Below are 6,000 nucleotides of genomic sequence, written 5' to 3' on the forward strand. Positions count from 1 at the left end.
AACCTTCTTTTTAATCATGTGTCAATTTCTCCACAAGTGGGATTCACAAACTACATTGATACAGGTGGTGAAAAATGTTACAGAAGCCAAAAGAGAACAAAAGAAAATAAGCACAAAAGGTTCTGTAGATGCTAGAAATCCAGAGTAATACACATAAAATGCTGGAGGAACTCAGCAGATTAGGAAGTGTCTATGGAGAGGAATAATGAGTCAACACAGTCCTGATGAAGAGTCTCAGCCTGAAACGTTGACACTTTTTCTTCTCCATAGATGCTACCTGACCTGCTGAGTTCCTCTAGCATTTTGTTTCTATTATTGTAGATCAAACAAGCCATGTTTAAAATTAAACAGATTTTGAAATTGGCTTTATTTGTCACATGTACATTGAAATGTACAGTGGAATGTGGCGAAGACTGACAGTCCAAGAATGTTCTGGGGGCAGCCCGCAAATGTCACCATGTTTCTGGTGCCAACATAGCATGGTGACAAATGACTGACCCTTACTAGCCTGTATGTCTTTGAAGTGTGGGAGGAAATTGGAGCACCAGGATCAAACACACATGGTCACAGGGAAAACTTGGAAACAGCTTACAGAGAGCGGCAGGAATTGAACCCTAATAGCTGGAGTTGCGAAGTGTTATGCTAGTCAGTATGCTACCATGTCACCCAGTATGACCATGGGTTTAAAATGTGCCGTCTATTCCTGGTTTTGTCGCACAGCCTGTATCTGTAAAGAGCCATCATGGAGAAGTGTATCCTATTTTATCGTGGTGTTATCAATCACAACTCATAGCAACATGAGATGTTGGCCTGTGGTCTCTCCAACCTGCTCTGCCATACAACAAGATCTTTCCTGCCCAATCCCTGTAACTCTTCGTCTCTCCAGTCAGGTAAGTATCTAACCTGGACCTGCAAATATTCAAAGTCCCAGCAGCCACAACTCCCTGCGACAGAGGTAGTAAACCCTGCATGATTCCCTCCAAATCATCAGGGCTTGGAAATATGTGGCCAGTCCTTCATGTTCACTGAGTCAAACCCCTAGCAGAGCCCTCGCAATGGCACCAAGGGAGGCTCTCTGTGAAAAGTACCTTTGTGGTTTAAGAAGGCAACTCAACATCAACATGGATGACGTCGACCATCGTTGTCAAATTTCCAAAAATACCAAAATAAGAAAAAACCCGGGGAGAAGAGATTCTTCAATTAGGCTTCCTTTTTTCTTGAGACAAACTTTACAGCATCTACCCTGTCAAACACCCTTTGAACCTCTGTGTTTAAAGATGATCTCCCTCATTCTCCTAAGCTCCACAGAGTATGGGGCCAACCTCATCATCATGGATCTACATTAATCTCTTCATCCCAGGAAATGATTTATGATACTACATTCAATGTTCCCCATGTTCAAAGGATCAAAGGTTCAATGTCATGTCAGAGAAATGTATACAATATACATCCTGAAATGCTTTTTCTTCACAGCCATCATCCGCGAAAACAGAGGAGTACCCCAAAGAATGAATGACAATTAAATGTTAGAACCCCAAAGTCCCCCCCCCCCCCCAGCTCCCCTTCCTCATGTACATAAGTGGCAGCAAGCAACAATCCCCGCTCCCCTCACCGGCAAAAAAAAGGCATCAGCACCCGCCACCGAGCACTCAAGTGTGAGCAAAGCAATAGCAAAGACACAGATTTGCAGTTACCCCAAAGTCTTCGTGTTTCACCTCGTATATGACATAACACAGGCTCTCTCTCTCTCTCTCCCTAATAAGGGAGAAGGAGGTGTCTCCGTTTTGCCAGCGAGCGGGGAGACATAACAAACAACTTGCTGGTTTACGATGTTAAAGGTCCGTTATGTCGCTTTTTTCAAGGTCTGTGCCTGAAGATCTTAAAGATCTCAGGTTTCCAGGCACACAGCTGTAGATGTTTCGACTCCCCAGCAACACATGGGTCTCTGACCCTCGATCCGGCCTTTTCCAGAGCCCCAGGATCTTAACTTCCAAATCCGAGCCGGACTCTTAGGCCGAGCCCTTGGCGTGCCGAACACAGACAGTTATGAAACCCCGAGAACGGGTCCCAGTCCCACAAAGAACCGAAGTCAGTGTGTAACTCCAGGTCAGGGTCTTCAAAAGAACCCTGAAAGGGAAAAATAGAGATATTAAAGATGGAAATAGAGCTGTTTCCGAAGATGCGAGCAAAGGAGTTACTGTCATTACTCCTCTCCACCTCCCGTCATGAGAAATCTTCCCAAAATTTTTGTTCGTTGTTTGCTGAGGACCAGACCTGTGGCATGTAGGTCTGGTAACCCAAGTCTGTACCAGAAGACCAGGTATGACTTGCAGAGGGCTATGTCAAGAGTGAAGAAACAATTCTGAGTGAGGTTGGAGGCGACATCAGATGCACGTCAACCCTGACAGGGCTTGCAGGCCATTACTTCTTACAAAGCGGAACCCAATAGCATGAATGGCAGCGATGCTTCACTACCAGATGAGCTCAATGCCTCCTAGGTCCGCTTTGAAAGGGAGAATGTAACTACAGCTGTGAAGATCCCTGCTGCACCCGGTGACCCTGTGATCTTTGTCTCAGAGGCTGATGTCAGGCTGTCTTTCAGGAGGGTGAACCTTTTCCAAGGCAGTAGGACCTGATGGAGTACCTGGTAAGGCTCTGAAAACTTGTGCCAACCAACTGGCAGGAGTATTCAAGGACATTTTCTTCCACTCACTGCTACAGATGGAAGTTCCCATCTGCTCTAAAAGGGTAACAATTATCATCATCACCATCGTCAGGTGCCATGCCCAGTTTGAGCTTTGACTGCCATGGCCCACACATTCCTGTTTCGGATCAAGTGGATCAATTCATTGGGATTCATTTCCAGTTCTCTGGCTACTGTCTCCATCATCATTTATCTTTGTCTTCCTCTTGCTTTCTTCTCTTCAATCTTTCCCATAATTACCGTGCATTCTAATTCTTCTTTCCTAATCACATGATCACATGTCCAATGAAGTTATGTTGCCTTTTCATGATCTCATACATTATTTCTCTTTTTGTGTTTGCTCTGTTCATGACATCCTCGTTAGATATTCGTTTCATCCATGATATTCTTTGCATCCTCCTCAAAAACCACATCTCTGCTGCTTCAATTCGTTTTATCATGTTACTAGATATCGTCCAACATTCTGAGCCATATGACATAACTGGATAAGTGCAACATTTCAGTACTCTGAGGTGGGTTGTCACTCTTCATTCTCATAAAGGTGTCTTTTGCCATCCTTATTCTTCTTTTAATGTCCATGTCGCACCTGCCATCTGATGTCACCTAGCTTCCTAAGTAGCAAAAGTTCTTTACTTGTTTTATGTCTTCCCCGTTTATTCTCAGCCTGTAGATAGGATTCCCCTTCTTTTTGGATATCACTATACATTCTGTCTTTTTGCATTTGATAGATAGACCCATTCAACAATTATATCAATTAAGTTTTGTAGTTCTTCCTCCGTACTTGCAATTAACACAGTGTCATCTGCATATCTGAAATTATTGATGTTTTCACCGCCAACTTTGATTCCCAAGATGTCTCTTATTTTTTGTAATATTGTTTCACTGTACACATTAAATAAATCAGGAAAGAAAACACACCCTTGTCTAACGCCTCTCGTGATTTTCATAAACTGACTCACTTCTACATCTATTCTTACAGCAGCAGTTTGTTCTCAGTACAGATTTCTGATTAGGCGGAGGTCCTTCGAATCTAGAACTAGAATTTTCTGTAATAATTCAAATAACTTATTATGCTTCACTTTATCAAATTCTTTTGTGTGGTTGATAAAACAAACAAACAAAGCTTTTTGCACTTGGATAGCTCATTCTGATAGTATCCTTAACATCAATATTGCGTTTCTTGTACCTTTGTCTTTCACAAAACCACATTGTTCTTTACTTGTTTCAACTTGCATCTTACTTTTAGCTTTTGTCAGGTCAAGTCAAGTCAAGACACTTTTTATTGTCATTTTGACCATAACTGCTGGTACAGTACACAGTAAAAATGAGAACGTTTTTCAGGACCATGGTGCTACGTGAACAATACAAAAACTACACTGAACTACGTATAACAACACAAAACTACACTAGACTACAGACCTACCCAGGACTGCATAACGTGCACAAAACAGTGCAGGCATTACTATAAATAATAAACAAGACAATAGGCACAGTAGAGGGCAGTAGGTTGGTGTCAGTCCAGGCTCTGGGTATTGAGGAGTCTGATGGCTTGGGGGAAGAAACTGTTACATAGTCTGGTCATGAGAGCCCGAATACTTTGGTGCCTTTTGCCAGATGGCAGGAGGGAAACGAGTTTGTATGAGGGGTGCATGGGGTCCTTCATAATGCTGTTTGCTTTGTGGATGCAGCGTGTGGTGTAAATGTCTGTAATGGCGGGAAGAGAGACCCCGATGATCTTCTCAGCTGACCTCACTATCTGCTGCAGGGTGATGGTGCAATTTCCAAACCAGGCAGTGATGCAGCTGCTCAGGATGCTCTCAATACAACCTCTGTAGAATGTGGTGAGGATGGGGGGTGGGAGATGGACTTTTCTCAGCCTTCGCAGAAAGTAGAGACACTGCTGTGCTTTCTTTGCTATGGAGCTGGTGTTGAGGGACCAGATGAGATTCTCCACCAGGTGAACACCAAGAAATTTGGTGCTCTTAACGATCTCTACGGAGGAGTCGTCGATGTTCAGTGGAGAGTGGTCGCTCTGTGTCCTCCTGAAGTCAACAACCATCTCTTTTGTTCACATTCAGAGACAGGTTGTTGGTTCTGCACCAGTCCGTTAGCCACTGCACCTCCTCTCTGTATGCTGACTCGTCGTTCTTGCTGATGAGACCCACCACAGTCGTGTCATCGGTGAACTTGATGATGTGGTTCGAGCTGTGTGTTGCAGCACAGTCGTGGGTCAGCAGAATGAACAGCAGTGGACTGAGCACACAGCCCTGGGGGGACCCCCGTACTCAGTGTGATGGTGTTGGAGATGCTGCTTCCAATCTGGACTGACTGAGGTCTTCCAGTCAGGAAGTATAGGATCTAGTTGCAGAGGGAGGTGTTCAGGCCCAGTAGACTCAGCTTTCCAATCAGTTTCTGAGGAATGATTGTGTTGAATGCTGAACATTCCATGAACAGCATTCGAACGTACTTGTCTTTTTTGTCCAGGTGGGTTAGGGCCAGGTGGAGGGTGATGGCAATGGCGTCTGTTGAACGGTTGGGACAGTACGCGAACTGCAGGGGGTCCAGTGAGGGGGGCAGCAGGGTCTTGATGCGCCTCATGACGAGCCTCTTGATGATGGATGTGAGTGCAATGGGACAGTAGTCATCAAAATTCTTAAAAGTATCTTGGTGATGTGACTCATTAAACTTATGGTCCTATGTAATTCACATTCTATTGCTCCAGGTTTCTTAGGCAGAGAGATAAATACTGATTTTTTCATCTCTTCTGGTATTATGCCACTTTCATAAATGTCATTGATTAAATCAGTAAGTTTTTCAATTCCATAATCTTCAAGGATAATTTGTTCTGTTACTAATTCATCAGGACCTGCTTGCCTTTCCTTTCCTCATCTTACTTATTGCATTACAAACTTCAGATTTAAAACACTTGAACCTTCAATGTTTTTCTTAATTTCTGGTTTTTCACCTCGATTGTCTTCAAACAATTCCTGAATATACTCAGTCCATCTGTTCATAATCTCATCTTTTTCCATGATAATGGTACCGTCCTTTGCTTTCAAACATCCACCTGAAGAACAGAGGAGCTTTTTACCAGTGATATTCTTGATTTGTTGATGTAACCTTTTTGGATCAGTAAGAGAGATTCTTTCTATTTTTTCTATTTCTAACAATTATACCAGTGCCTAAGAAGAGTAGTGTGAGCTGACTTAATGACTATCACTCAGTACCACTCACATCTACAGTGATTAAATGCTTTGAGAGGTTGTTCATAGCTAGAATCAACTCCTGCCTCAGCA

Source organism: Mobula birostris, chromosome 32 (genome assembly GCF_030028105.1).
Source record: "Mobula birostris isolate sMobBir1 chromosome 32, sMobBir1.hap1, whole genome shotgun sequence".
Lineage (NCBI taxonomy): Eukaryota > Metazoa > Chordata > Chondrichthyes > Myliobatiformes > Myliobatidae > Mobula > Mobula birostris.